Source organism: Equus caballus, chromosome 22 (genome assembly GCF_041296265.1).
Source record: "Equus caballus isolate H_3958 breed thoroughbred chromosome 22, TB-T2T, whole genome shotgun sequence".
Lineage (NCBI taxonomy): Eukaryota > Metazoa > Chordata > Mammalia > Perissodactyla > Equidae > Equus > Equus caballus.
In genome coordinates, this window is record NC_091705.1 from 9,333,452 (window position 1) to 9,347,923 (window position 14,472).

Here is a 14,472-nt window from a genome sequence, read left to right on the forward strand (position 1 = left end):
GGTGCTGTGCTACAATTGTCTTTTCAATGCTAAAGATATTTTGATTTTGGAATAATTTTAAACAACAGAAAGTTACAAGGACAGTACAAGAAATTTTCTTTCTTTTTCTGAACGATTTGAGAGTAAACTGCACACATAATCACTCCCTGATCACCTCCATTGGCCCTGAATACTTTAGTGCATATTTTCTACAAACAAGGACATTCTCCTCCATAACCACAATGCAACCATCAAGATCAGGAGATTAGCACTGATGACATTCCTACTATCTAAGCCACAGACCACAGTCAAGTTTTGCCAATTTTCCAGTAATATCTTTCACAGCAGCCTAGGATCATACACTGCATTTAGCTGTCATGTCTCTTTAGTCTCCTTTAACCTGAGACAGACACGACCCCTGACTCTTCCTGAACTCTGTGCTGGGTGTCTGCCACCCTGCTCCAGACCTCCTTCACTGTGAACTCCTACCTTGCTCAGCCTACTTAAGGGCTTCAGGAAGGAAGAAAGGAAAGAAGGAAAGGAGGAAGGAGGAAGGAGGGAGGGAAAGTTAGTTTCAAACATTTAAATCTTTTGTTCTGTAGGTGTTATCAGTTGTTGATTTTAATAAATTGATCTCAGAAAAGCAAGTTCCTGAGTTGACTGCCTTGTTATTCTAATGAAAAGCCTACTGTGCGCCTTTCAGTGTGGTCAAAGGAGCTGCGCAGTTGAGTAGTCAGCATCTAACAAGAGCTGCAGCTGCTGCTTCCTAGGCGCCTCCCTGGCCCCTGGCACTCACATGTTTACGCACCTCGCACCCCTTACCGTGAAGCCCACAATAGTCCCACTGAGTTAGACTTTTATCTACATTTTTATAGATGAAGAAATCAAGGTCGTGGGGGGTCAAGTAACTTACCGAATTCCCACAATTAGCGGCAGAGCTGGGATTTAAGCTCATGTCCCGTTTATGCCAAAGCCTGAGGTGGCTCTTTCTTGCCTTGCAGATTCCTCTGACCTCTTCTGACTCTGCACAGCTAAATTGTAAGTCCCCTGCTGAGAGAGATGCCCTTGTTGTTCCTGTGGTGTCCACAGCACCCAGCATGATGCCTAAAATCCATTAGGGGCTCCATAAAAACTTGTCAAGGGAATGAGACAGAAACTTCGTTTCCCCCTAAGCAGTAATATTTTTTGCTTGAATTATATTTCAGTTCTCAATGTAGAAACTGTACCTTATCTATCTGAGCCTCTGATTGAACCTCATTAAATTATGCATTCGTTTTAAAATGTCATGTCTCTCAGATCAAAAATAATATTCCTAAAAATCAAATGTGGTGACATGTAGGGAGCACAAGACGGTGGAGTCCATCAGCTTTCACCACCGCCCTGGGCCAGCCTCCATCCCCTCTCTCCTGGGATTCGGCAGTGGCTTCCCAACATGTTTGTTGCTTCAGCTCTTATTCTCAAAGTCTGTTCTCAACCCAGAAGCCCAAGGTTTGCTTTAAAATGTAAGTCAGATCATACCATTCCCCTGCTTAAATGCTCTAAAGTGCATTTTTAAAAAATAAAAGGCAACAAGGCCCTGTGTGCTGGAGACCCCTATTGTTTTCCTGCCTGACTTCTTTCTAGTCTCCTCCTGCCTCACTCTGCTCCAGCCTCACAGGCCCCGGTGCCGTTCCTCCAGCACACTAGGATGTCTTCTCCCCGTCTTTGTACTGCCCATCGCCTCTGCTTGGACTGCTTTCCCTCCAGGTCCTTCGCGTCTTTGCTCAAATGTCCTCTTTTCGATGCTGAACACTCCACTTAAAAGTGTAACATCTCCCCAGCCCCAAACACCCCATCCTCCTTATCCTGATTTACTTCTTATTTTTGTTCTTTTCAATCATCTAGCATCTTCTAATATATAGTTTAGGTATGTAGTATGCCCATTGTTTATGTATATCTGCCTCCACTTGACTGTAAGCTCCACCAATGAAACAAAATCCCTTGCCTATGTCTCTTCAGTACCTAGAATGAGCACATGGCAGGTGTTCAATCAATATTTATGAATTAGAGAAATATTTTCTTCCCTTACCTGGACTTACATGGGTAGTTCACAAGTTAATTAGGAAAAACAAAACAAAACAAAACAAAAATTATCTATTCCAAGAACATCAGTTTACTTATGAAATGTGTGGTTCACACACCATGTGGGGCAGACACAGAGCCCAGACTCTTGTCACAATACTCCACCTGTCACCATTGTGTCTTCTTACTGGAGCAGTTACCTTAGAGAAGGAATCTCTTCCCCAGCCAGGGGAGATTATATGTGGAACTTGTTACAATGTAGTTACCCAGAGTGATGACTTAGAACCTCCTGGGAAGATGGTGGGCATGCATAGTCCATTTGGGGGAAACACTGAGCCATGCTCTCCTGGCTGGCAGTATCAGTTCCACTCAAAATAAACGCAAATAGTATTACAACCATGCCCCATTCACAGAGAGTATGTAAGACCCATGGATCGTCTTCAATCATAAGACAGAGAAGACAATCATCTTGGTCCTCTCTCTTTCTAAGAATGCCCCAAAACAGCATACTTGTCCATGCCGAGGGAAGAGGAAATAATTGAACCTGTTATTTTTAAAGCATATGTGTCTGTTAAGGGAGACCTCAGAGTGGCGTGTGTTCAATGAAAGGAAACACCTAGGGCTGTAACACCCAACTGTCCCTTCCATATATTTTGTACGATGGTAAGTAGACCACCGAGTGTTCAATAAGAAACTCAACAAGTATCTACTGAAGGATTGAACTTGGTAGCATTTCCACATTGAAGGTACCACCCTGGCATACCAAAACTTGCTGTGGCATATCTTGGTATAAAAATAGCACAAGGCAATGCACCAGAGAGCTGTTTTCAATATCACACATACTCTCTTAATAGATAACATATGGTTCTCCCATATGGCATGTTAATACAAATACTTTTACTCTGATACAGTTAGTTTTTAATCCAAGGATTTCCAAGTACTCTACAAACACTATTCATTAGCACAGTCTTCCCTGGGGAAGTTGCAGTGCCTCGCAGAGATACAAAGCACCCTGCACACAATCAATAACCATTAAGGAACCACGGTAATAAGAAATATATTAATGTGGCATTTTTAAAAAAAGATTAGAAAACCAACAAATGGGAATTAAGCAACTTTCCTAAATTCTTCCAGTGACTTCATAGTGCAACTAGGGTTAGAAGTAAGCTTAGGCCGATGCTGATGGTTATTCTACTAGTCGACCTATGTTGGTGAATTGACCATAAATTATACTGGCTTTCAGGTATGAACACAACCCGGTTTCTATACCATAACTGGGAAAATTATGACCAAAATAAAGTTAGCATAATAGCTTTACAATGAGATTTCTGTAGTCTCTCTCTCTCTCTTTTTAACAAAACAGCAATTGTGCTTTCCATTAAATTCAAGCCCTAAGGTTAAATTTCTTTCTAAAGACTACATTTCTCTGTATTGTCATTTTGTTTCTGAATTGAGATAACCAGCGTGCCTACACATTTGTTTTAAACAGGCACACTTTGTGCTCTGTGCAGATGTTAAACACAGAACTGGCAAGAGAAACACTGTTTTGCTTTTTTGTTGAAGAATACAAAGTATATAAAGATGTTCTTTGAATAGACAAATCATTCCATGAATAAATTCAAAAGCTGTTAGGTGTCTTTGTCATCAATTAACGTTTCTTGAGTGCCTACAAAGTTCAAGATGGTGGAGAGGGAATTAATCAGGCTATTGGGAAGACAACGCCTTTCCCTTTGGGAGTTGACAAAAGAAAGATGGATGGAGTGGTTTCATGAGATGTATCTGCCTGCACAAGGTGAAATTGAGGCTAGAGACAATTATTCAGAGAAAGATATGAAATTTTGTCTCATATATGTAGATCTGAATAAATGTTGGGTATTTGAGCTGATTTAAATGAGGAATATCTGAGTAAGGGCTTCAGTTCTCTACTTTGCTTTGTCCACACAGCTCTTTTGGAAATCACTGATTGAAGACGGGCATGTGCTGAGTGCACGTGTCCCTCAGGGAGGGTACAATTAAACACACATATGTTTGAGGTTGCAGGCAGGTTCGTGTTATCATAGGAAGTAAACACCTTCATTTTCACGTTTCTACCATTTTCTCTCTCTAAAGTAATTGGTCCTTCAGTGTTGAAACATGCTATTTTAAATGGTGAAAATAACCATTGTAAGATGCTGACTTGGAATTTTGAAGTTTAGGATGAAAGTAATGTATAGGTTTTCCACAATTCAATATGAATTTTTAATAAAAATGTGCCCTCACTCAAATTATAATCCTGTAGATGATAAAACTTGACCACCACTCCTAAGCTTCCTAACAACTAAAAACCAGCAGGGTTCTATGTATGTATTTTCTCTCTCTTTAAACATTGCAGAATTCCAGTAATGATTTTGTTTAACTAAATGTTTACTTAATAGCTATTTGACCTTGTACCAGAATAAATTTCAACATACTATTCCCTTTATTTCACATGAAAATAATTCACAAGTGCAGAAACCACACACCTTTAGGCAGAGAGAGCAAATGTTTTATTCGTGTGGAAATTGAGGCCCGGGAAGCTGTCTTCCCTGGGATCCACTGTTTTCTTTTTAGAGGAGTAACTTGGAAGTTACTCTATCTGGAGCTGTGTTTCTCAAACTTCACTGTGTACCAGCATCCTTGGAAGGCTCGTTAAAACGCATATTGTTGGGTTCTGGTTCAGTAGAGCTGGGATGAGGCCTAAGTATTTGCATCTCTAGCAAGCTCAGGCGATGCTGCTGCTGTGGGTGCCACGCCTTGAGAATGTTGGTCTAGGCTCTAAGTAGTAACTAGCAGGAACAGGAAGTATGATACGATTTATTTTAGTTCATTAAATATGGCTACAAACAGCCCACTCTTCGATTCATTAATGTGCTGTTCATTTTCCAACTTCTGAATCACTGAAGCCACTAGCTGCATAATCCCTTGAGACTACAGTAATATTTCTTAGAAAGAGAAAAAAATGTTAGACCTTTCATGAAATAAATGTACAAAATTTACCTTTTCAATTTCACTAAAATTATAATTAAATCACTTATCTTAAAATGTATTCAACATTGAACAGAACTTTGTGGAGGTTTCCTGTGTTCTGGACACGGTGCTGGGTGCTGCAGACACAGGAGCAAAGGTGGAGCCTGCCCCTGCCAGGAGCTTACAGGGGAGACAGTGGGTGACAAACAACCCCAGGGGAGTACGACAAACGCTGTGCCGAAAGAAGCAGGGAGGGCTGAGGGGTCAGGGACATTTCTCAGAGGAGGCACTGCCCCAGCTGAGACCTTAGTTGTTGAGCAAATATTTACTGGGCACCCAGTCCTACTAGACTCTGTCTTTTAGAGCTGGGCTGCCCACCGTGATGGTCACCACATGTGGCTATTAGGCACTCAAAATGTGCTGTGTCCAAATTGAGATGTGCTGGAAATGTCAAATGCACATCTGATTTTGAAGACAGCATAAGAAAAATGTAAAATATCTCATTAATAATTTTTGTATTGATTACATGTCAAAATGACAATACTGTGGCTATATTGTGTTAAATAAAATATAGTTAAAATTAATGTCACCTGTTTCTCTTACTTTTTAACATTGCATCTCAAAAATGTAAAATTACACATGCATTTGTGACTCATGTTATATTTCTATTGGATGGTGCTGCTCCAGACATAACTAGTGAGAGAGAGAGCTGTGGGGCTGAGAGTCCAGTGGAGCAGACAGATAGCGCAGTGAAGCTGTCAAATCCCCACCCTTTGTCCCTTGGCACTCACTTCTGATTTCTGCAAACTCTAGTGGTTTCTCCTCTTGAAGACCTGTGGCACTCTGCCTTAGGGTATTTTCTATTCTCAACAGGATGCTTATCCTGTGCAGCCAATTTGGAAGCAGTCCTCAACCAATGATGGACAGGAGTAGGTAATTAACATCCTGCTTTCATGCCCTCTGAGTGAGACAACTCTGAGGCACATCCCACATTGTTTCCCAGAGTTCTCCTGCTGGACCCTGTCCTAGCTGCCCGCAGGGTGAGCTGCTTGTTCATGCACCTGTATTTGTTTCCTTCCCTTCCCTCTCTCACCTCCCTACTTTCCTCCTGGGGCTTCCTAGGATCACTCACCCCATCAACCATTTACCCTTGAATATTTGCCTTAGGGTAAGCTTCTGGGGACCCAATCTAAAACATTTTTAAACCAAATAATTACACAAACATAGTATCCCCAATTGTGATAAGAGCTAATGCAGAGAAGTGTGGGCTGCCAAGAAGGCTTCTAACAAGGTCATCAGAGGAGGCTTCCCTGTGGAAATGGCATTGCAGCTGACAAGTTTAAGGCATTTACTTTGTGAAATTAATCAGTGGAAATTAATAAGGCAAAAAAGGAGAGATGGATGAGTGTTTCAGGTGGAGTGAAGAGCATGTTCAAAGTCTGCCTTTCTATGTCTTTCTATGTGGGAAAGACTGGTATCTTTGAAGACTTGGGGGTGGCCAGTGGGGCTGGAGTGCAGATGGTGAGTGCCATGAGATGGGCTTAAATGAGAGATATCTAGGCACATGGAGTAAGATGAATTGACAGGAGAGGGACTGTTCCAAACGCTGGGTGAGAGTGAGTGAGCATGTACATTTGGGGAGTCAGTGATTTAGCACTGCTGGAGCACTGATAATAAAAGGAGTGAAGCAAAGAGAGAAGCCAGATGGACAAGTGATCGTATTACAAAGGGTCTTGTACCCTTTGCTAAGGAAGGAGATGCTTCCATGGGTGGTAGGCAATCATGGGAGAGAGAACTCTCCCATGGCTTTGTGGGGCATGGATTGGCTGGGGTGGGGAAAGTAAGGGCAGGCAAGTGACCCACATGGAATTGATTAAAATACCCTGGACAAGAGATGACAGAAGTCTGAGATAAAGGAGAGAGAAAACAGGGTGGTTTGAGGAGATATTCAAAGGATAGAATCTAGCTTTGGTGAGTGGTTGGATGGAGGTGTGAAAGATGAGGAGTGATGCCAGCCTCTGCTGTATAAGCTCTGAATCATTCCATTCACACTCATAACAACTTCATGGTACAGATATAATAAATATTCTATTTTGTAGGTAAATAAATGTTTGGATAGTTTAAATAACTCTTCAGGAGGTTCCCTAGTTAATAGAGAGTGGAAACAGGACTTGAGCCTCGGTCACCTGCCTCCAAAGCCAAATCTATTCATCACTAGCTTACAGTTACCTAAATTCCACCCAAGCATATGGCCTGGGAAAACTGGAGGTTGGGGAGCTATTACTGAGCCTGGGAACAAAGGGGGACGTGTTGGTTTGAGATGCCCATGAGATATGCAGTAGAGGTGTGCGGTAGAGGTGTTTCAGTGAAAAGAAAGGGAAGTCAAATAGATGGAGAGAAAAAATAGCCCAGAAGAAATCCTTCTAAAATAATATCTAGAAAATTTGTATAAGATTTTTTTAAAAAGTGAAGTGTGCATATAATGGTCATTTTTGTATAGTTATGCAACTTGCTGAAATTCCTGGTTAGCTTTCTGTTTTTTTCTTTTGCGACCTTGTCTGGCTTGTATGTTTTGACTGATGGTCTAAAATAGTTTCTTCCAATATCTGTTCTTTTTATGTCACAAATAGGAATATATTGTACTGTAAGCCCTCCCAGCCAGCCTAAGCAAAATGAAGAACTCTAGTCTTGTTTACCCCATTTCTGCAAACATTCTGTGATTTTCAGACCTATTGAAATTCCTCCCTCTCCCACATATGTCCAATATCCTCATGATTTCTTTCCCATCAAGCTTCGCTTTAAGAAGCCATCAGCTGTCATTTTCAATTTAGTGTAAATTACTTTTATTTAGTAATTAATCTATCACCTCTCCCAAGGCTACTGATAGCATCTAAATAGCTAACATTCCTAACACTAGTTCTATAATTACTATACTGAGAATCAAGACCTCCTGGTCTTAAATTTAAATACCCCCAAATTTCTATTACGCATGTTCCAAAAAGAGTTATTGGGGTCTTACTTTACTTTGAACAAATGAAATTTTATGCATTTTTTCTTTATGTTCTCTTTCCAATAGTGTCTATCTTTCCCCTGTGCCAGGGCAATACCTGCTGGCAGCAGACCAACTCTTGCGATGATAATCACATCCTTAATAGCCACCTAAAACAATTAGTCAACAGACTCAAAGACCAGGGAAAAATTGTCTAGGGCCGCTGATGTTATTTTAGACAAGTCAACGTAAATATCAGAAGGCACATCAAAAGACAGATAGGAACATCTGTTTCTTCTCTCCTGGTCGCAGAGTAGACCACAGATAGTTAAGTATTGCCAGCATGTGCAGTGCTATAGGCATTAAACCACACATGAATCCCTGGCTGTATGGTATTCTGGCATGTGCTTTGTTCTTCCTGCCAAATTGGTCAATTTGCAGAAGTTTGCCCTTATCTAATGTACTTTTTTGGATAACTCTAAAGAAATTCCGGCTGTCTCCTCTCCACAGAAATATGTTTGGTAAAATATATATATATATCAGCCTCAAATTCAATGAAAAGAGAAGTCTCTGCAAGTGATTACATCCATTTAAGGTGGGAATCAGTCTGTCTGGTGGACTTTGGCCTATTCCTTCTCGCGGGTTCTAAGGACAATTATTTAACATGTAGGGCCCCTCTGACCTAAACTAATGCAACTCCACGAAGCAACAGTGGAGGCAGCAGGGAGCAATAGACAGAAACCGTGTGATGGTGGAGGGATGATGAAACGCTACCAGTAAGAAAGACCACAGGAGAGCACTCTTGCAACAACAGCTTGAGAAAGTTTTCTAGGACTTTCTATCTTCTTGGCAGTTTGCTTATGAAAATAAATTACTCTACCTCTCCCAGTGCTCATTAGAAATGTCGGATGATCCTGGACTTGGTGGAACCAATTTCCCTGTTTTACCCCAGAAGATCTGCAGCTTCTAGAAGCTATCTAAATGGCTTTGAGTTAACACTTATGCTGTGAATATTTTCTTCAGAACACCAAAATAAGAATATTGTAATGAATGCTGCCTTGTGACTGCAAAAGTCAATCAAAAAAACATGCCATGTTAGAGCAAAAGTTTTTCTGCTCATGTGACAATGTTTGGACAAATACTCAAATATATACATAAAACTCTTGAACCATTCAAATGAATGGCAAGTGAATAATTTCTTCTGAAACTGGCTATTAAATTTATGACTGGAATAATTTACAAGAACAAATAATTACATGAAGAAACATTATGGATTGAAAATGAAAGATGACCCTTCAAAATCTGTCCAATTAAATTATGAATTTCGTCAGTTTTAATTACAACTAATAATGGTTCTTACAAGGTAAGCTTTAAGATGGTTAAATGAAGTCTCAAGACTGTAGCTATTATGCTCAGGGAGCAGAGATATATACTTGATTCATTGCCCCTTTAAACAACATCGTCTATCTGTACCCAACTCCCAACTCTTGCATGAGGTTGCCGTTGTTTTCAAGTAGCACCTTGAATTAGCAATTTTGTAATGCTACAGGTTTGGGCATAGTATAAAATAAGAAATCAGCACAACTTATCTGGGGCTATCTGACACATTAAATATGATGAACAGCTTTTAATATCATCCTTCAGTTTTATTTATTTGCCTCTTCTAGTATGAATTCATTAATCATATACATGTTAACACATTATCTTTTGTTGACTCATGGCCTAATTAATATATTTTTACTAATACTCTGGGAAATTACAACGTTGTTTTCTTTTGTTTTTTAAGAATTCTCATCCAAGGATTTTGATTCCAGTTGCTGATAAAGACACAGGATGTTTTTTGGGTTTTTTTTTTTTTTTTTTTTTTTGGCGCCTTCAATGTCATTTATAAGGCATGCTGATTTTAGAGAAAACAGCGAAGACACAAAAAGTCAAAGTATGAGACTGGATTATTTTTCTCCATTAAAAGCCAGATCTGACAGAAATTCCCTAAAACTCCAATATTTGGTGAGCAGTAAGGAATACTTACTGGCAGTCCATACATTCTTCATTCTGCTAGTTGGAGAAGGTTATTGTTATTCACATGATGGATAGAAAAGCAAATGAGTTCTCTGAGAGACCATAACCCTGCAGGTCTATAATTCTTCTCTGACAGTACCACATTAGTCATTTTAGTGACTTAATTTTTGAAGCTGTTTCTGTCTCCCTGAAGGAACAAGTGAAATCCTACGTAAAATGTATCCAACCTGAAAAGAGGACTCTCAGCTCTTTGCCTGAAGTAAGATAAATTAGAGACATGGAAAGGAGACTCTGTCATCATGGCTGGGTGGTATGGAGAAGCACATCTAAATATTCCCTAAGGACACAATGAGCATCTTTCGATGATTATTTTAGAGAAAGGGTCGGCAAACTTCAGCCCATAGGCCTGTTTTTGTACAGCCTGCACGCTAAGGATAGTTTTTACATTTTTAAAGGGTTGTAATAAAAACAAAGAAAAATATGCGACAGAGACCATATGTGGCCTATGAAGCCAAAAATATTTCCCATCTGGTCCTTTACAGACGTGTGCTGACTCCTGTTTTAGAGCAACCTGATGAAGTCGCGGGAGATGACTCAGTCTACAAAACCACACACCGGAACGCCTTGTTGAGAAGCAATTTTCCACGTGGCGTAGGAATTGACTTGATCCACTATTAAGAGAACCTTCAACTACTTCTCATCCACCAGACATCACTTTCTGCAAGGCAGTAAAGTCCCTATCTCTGACATGTTTTCACTGATTCCAAGACCTCAGACAGTACTAGAAGGGACTGTTGACTTAAACACGAGCTTAAGTCAATAAGAGGATTTCATATTTGAGGGGGTCCCAAAGAATCCAAGGGCAGAGGCACAGCCAGGATGTAGGAAGTCTTGGAACAAGAAACTAGAAAACTGTTTGGGATTATGGTGGTTTTCAAATATGCCCACAAGCTCTTAGATACTCCTCTCTTCAAGAGGTGGAGCTTAGTTTGCCTTTCCTTGAGTGTGTGCTAGAATACGGACTTGCTTCTAATTAACAGAATGTGGCAGAAGTGACGGTATGTCACTTTTGAGTTTAGATTATAAAAGGACTGCCACTTCTGTCTTCAATGTGCTTTCATTCTCTTGGGTCACTTGCTCTGGAGGAAGGCAACTGCCATGTCATGAGGATACATGTCAGCCTACAGAGAAGTCCATGTGGTGGGGAACTGAGGTTTCTGGCCAACAGTCATCAAGAAAGCACCCAGAGCCAGCCTCCTGGAAGAGAGTGTGTTGGGGGGAGAGAGTAGTGAGTATATGGGGATATGTGGTAGAGTAGAATTCACAAATACCACATTACATGGATTTGTCCCACTGCAGTATCCACCAGGGGTTGAGTCAATTTTACTGTCGTTTTCTTTTTGCAGTCTACTTTTATCTTCATAGATTGCAGCTCTTCGTGTCCAACTCCGTCCATCAAATCCTCCCTCTTTTGTAGAAACTGATTTTTAGTTTTTAAGTCAAGAATAGTGGATTTCCTTACAAGAAACACCAATATTGCCTACAGAGAATTACCTTCTAGCAATTTAAACTGTTCACCCCTGGCACTCTCCCTTTTCCCTTCTCCCTTTCTCCCTGCCTCCCTTCCATACTTACCTTCCTTTCCTCTACTTCACCGATCGATCACCCTTCTATCCATTCCCCATTTTCCCTGTCCTGTGCTCTTTGGCACATTACTGCCACCAGACAGCATCCTGCCCTGCCTCCCTTCCACCCCCACATACCTTTACCCCACATACCTTTAGCTCAAAGAGCCATATATGTGTAATGTCATTCCTCCTGATCTGATCTAGCCGTCTCATGTGTACAAAAGGGGGAACTGAAACTTACGTAAGAAGAGTTTCAGAAACATTCCTGTTGGTACTTGGCATCAAAATGTTTAAAGGACGGTTTGGCCACCATTTGTTTTCCGTTTATTGAACACTTAATATTACTTAGTGTGATATAATGAGAAATACATATTTTATCTTCATCCCCATTTCCTGGCATAGAGCTCCTAAAACTCCTGTAATTTCCTGAGTGATAGGGGTGATCGGAGCATCATTTGTTACTCATAGCAAGCCCCTTTCAACCATACCAGAGTTTATATTAATGAAGTGACTCTTAGTGGGCTCCCAGATAGCTTCAGGATGGGGCCTGATTGCCAGAAGACTCAACTATGTGATTAGAGGGTTAGAACTTTCAGCCCCCTCCCTGACCTCAGGGGAGGGAGAGGGCTAGAGATTGAGTTGATCACCAATGACCAATGATTTATCGTGCCTACATAATGGGACCTCCATAAAAACCCTAAATGATGGGGTTTGGAGAGCTTCCAGGTTGGTGAATGCATCCAAGTGGCGAATGGATGGCACATCTGAACTCCACAGAAGCTCCTGTGCCCAGGACCCTTCTGGACCTCACTCTATGTATCTCTTCATCTGACTGTTCATTTGTATCCTTTATAATATCCTTTATAGTAAATGTATAATAGTAAGTAAACTGTTTTCCCTGAGTTCTGTGAGCTGTTCTAGCAAATTATTGAACACAAGGAGGGAGTTGTGAGGGCCCCCTTACTTCATAGCCAGTCGGTCAGAAGTAGAGGTGGCCCGGACTTGCAATTGGTGTCTGAAGTGGGGGTAGTATTGTAGCACTGAGCCCTTAACCTGTGGGGGTCTGATGCTAACTCCAGGTGAGTGGCATCAGAATTGAATTAAATTGAGGGACAGCAAGTTGGTGAAGTTGGAGAGTTGGAGAGTTGGTGGGTGTGAGGAAAACCCCACACATTTGGTATCAGAAGTGATGTGAGTGGAAAGAGGTCATAGAGGTAGTCGTTCTTCGGCATTGTGCTAAATGCTTTCCACGTTCTCTCACTTAATCTTCTCCCAAACTTTTGTGAAGTGGATACCATCTTTGCCTCATTTTTCAGACAAGGCAATTGAGTTTTCGAACTAGGTAATGTATCCAAAATCCACTGATGAAGTGAGGATTTTGACTCGGTCTAACTACCCTAAGATTATGTCCATATTCTGATTCCCACCTCTTTTTCAGCATTTGAGAAACATCCTAACAAATTCATTGCTGGTTATCACTGGCCTTTGCCTCCCAAAGATCTTTGTTAACGTGGATAACAGAAATTGCTCTGGGATAGATTGAACTGTTGTCAAATAACCTCAGGTCAGACATTCTGGGGGCTATTATCTGCCCAGGAAAAGGAAGATTTCAAAACCTAAATTACACACAAGGCAGACAATCCTAGAAAAGAAAGGGGATTAATAGGCTTCCTGTGACTGTCACTACCACATTATGCTTTGGGGAGCAATGTTTTATTACCATGGTCACTGCTCTTTTAGTCCCTAAAGAACTCTTTCAGCAATGATTTATCTTAATTTAACTTTTTTTTTCCCCCCAGGAAAACAAGCAGCACATTTCATTCAAGGGAAATGATTTGCAGTTGTGGTAAATTTACTCTGTTCATTTGCTTATTCGTTTCTTCCTTCATTTGGCTGCTTACAAATATTTACTGAGTGCCTAGTATTAAAAAAATATTTCTCTAAAATACTATAAGCCTTTCCACTTTTAGAGGTAAATATATGTGAGACTTTATGGCTGCATTTGTGTTCAGTATATTTTATTATAACACAATGTCTGCTTTGACCAAAGTGGAAGCCCTATAGTAGAAATCTATTACCTTGGAGATGAAAAAGTGGCCAACAGCCAGTAATAATTGACAGCTTTTCAGCATAAAGAGTAAAGAGTGTTCTATAAACTAAGAAAGAAAGACACAAACAAACAAGCACATTCCAAGCTTGTGTATGTTATAATTTTCAGGAAACTGGCTTTTTATTTCTTTTCTCGGCTGAAGGGCTTATGATTCTTTTGGTTAGCACCTGTTGAAGAAATAACAGCAGACTTACTGAAGGCATAGCAATAGGGAGATGGCCAGGAGCGTTTCTGCACAAAGGAAAGTTATAAATCTCTTTAGGGAAAGAACACCTACGACAGGGAAACGATAATTTGACCACACTTTTTTTCTGGAAACTAACAAGACATCCTCCCTGCTCTGAATATGATTTTACCTGATTGAGTCAGTTTTCAGTTTTACACTCAGGCTATTTAAAAAGGCATTTTGTCTTCTGGATTTTTTCCAGTGGAGAGGACAAACGGATATCTGTCATCTAGAAGAAGTAATAAAATAGTAATAATAATAGCGATAACAGCTATCATTTTTGAGAATCTACTCTATGTTTACATATCAGACTTTAGGCTTGTTCTATTATATATATTATACTTCTAATTCTTGCCCAAATCCCAGAAAGTAAGGATTATTATTTCTATTTTACATGTGAGAGAAATAAGGCTTAGAAGGAACTTATCAAAGTCTACAGGCCAGTAAGCAGCAGAGGTGGGGCTCAAAACCGGAT

General features: G+C 40.4%; 1 protein-coding gene across 8 annotated transcripts in view; it reads right to left on the reverse strand.

Moving 5' to 3' along the window:
- MACROD2 (mono-ADP ribosylhydrolase 2) overlaps window positions 1-14,472 on the reverse strand; it is a 1,873,143-nt gene that overhangs the window by 119,195 nt on the left and 1,739,476 nt on the right. The gene's annotated exons all lie outside the window — the stretch shown is intronic.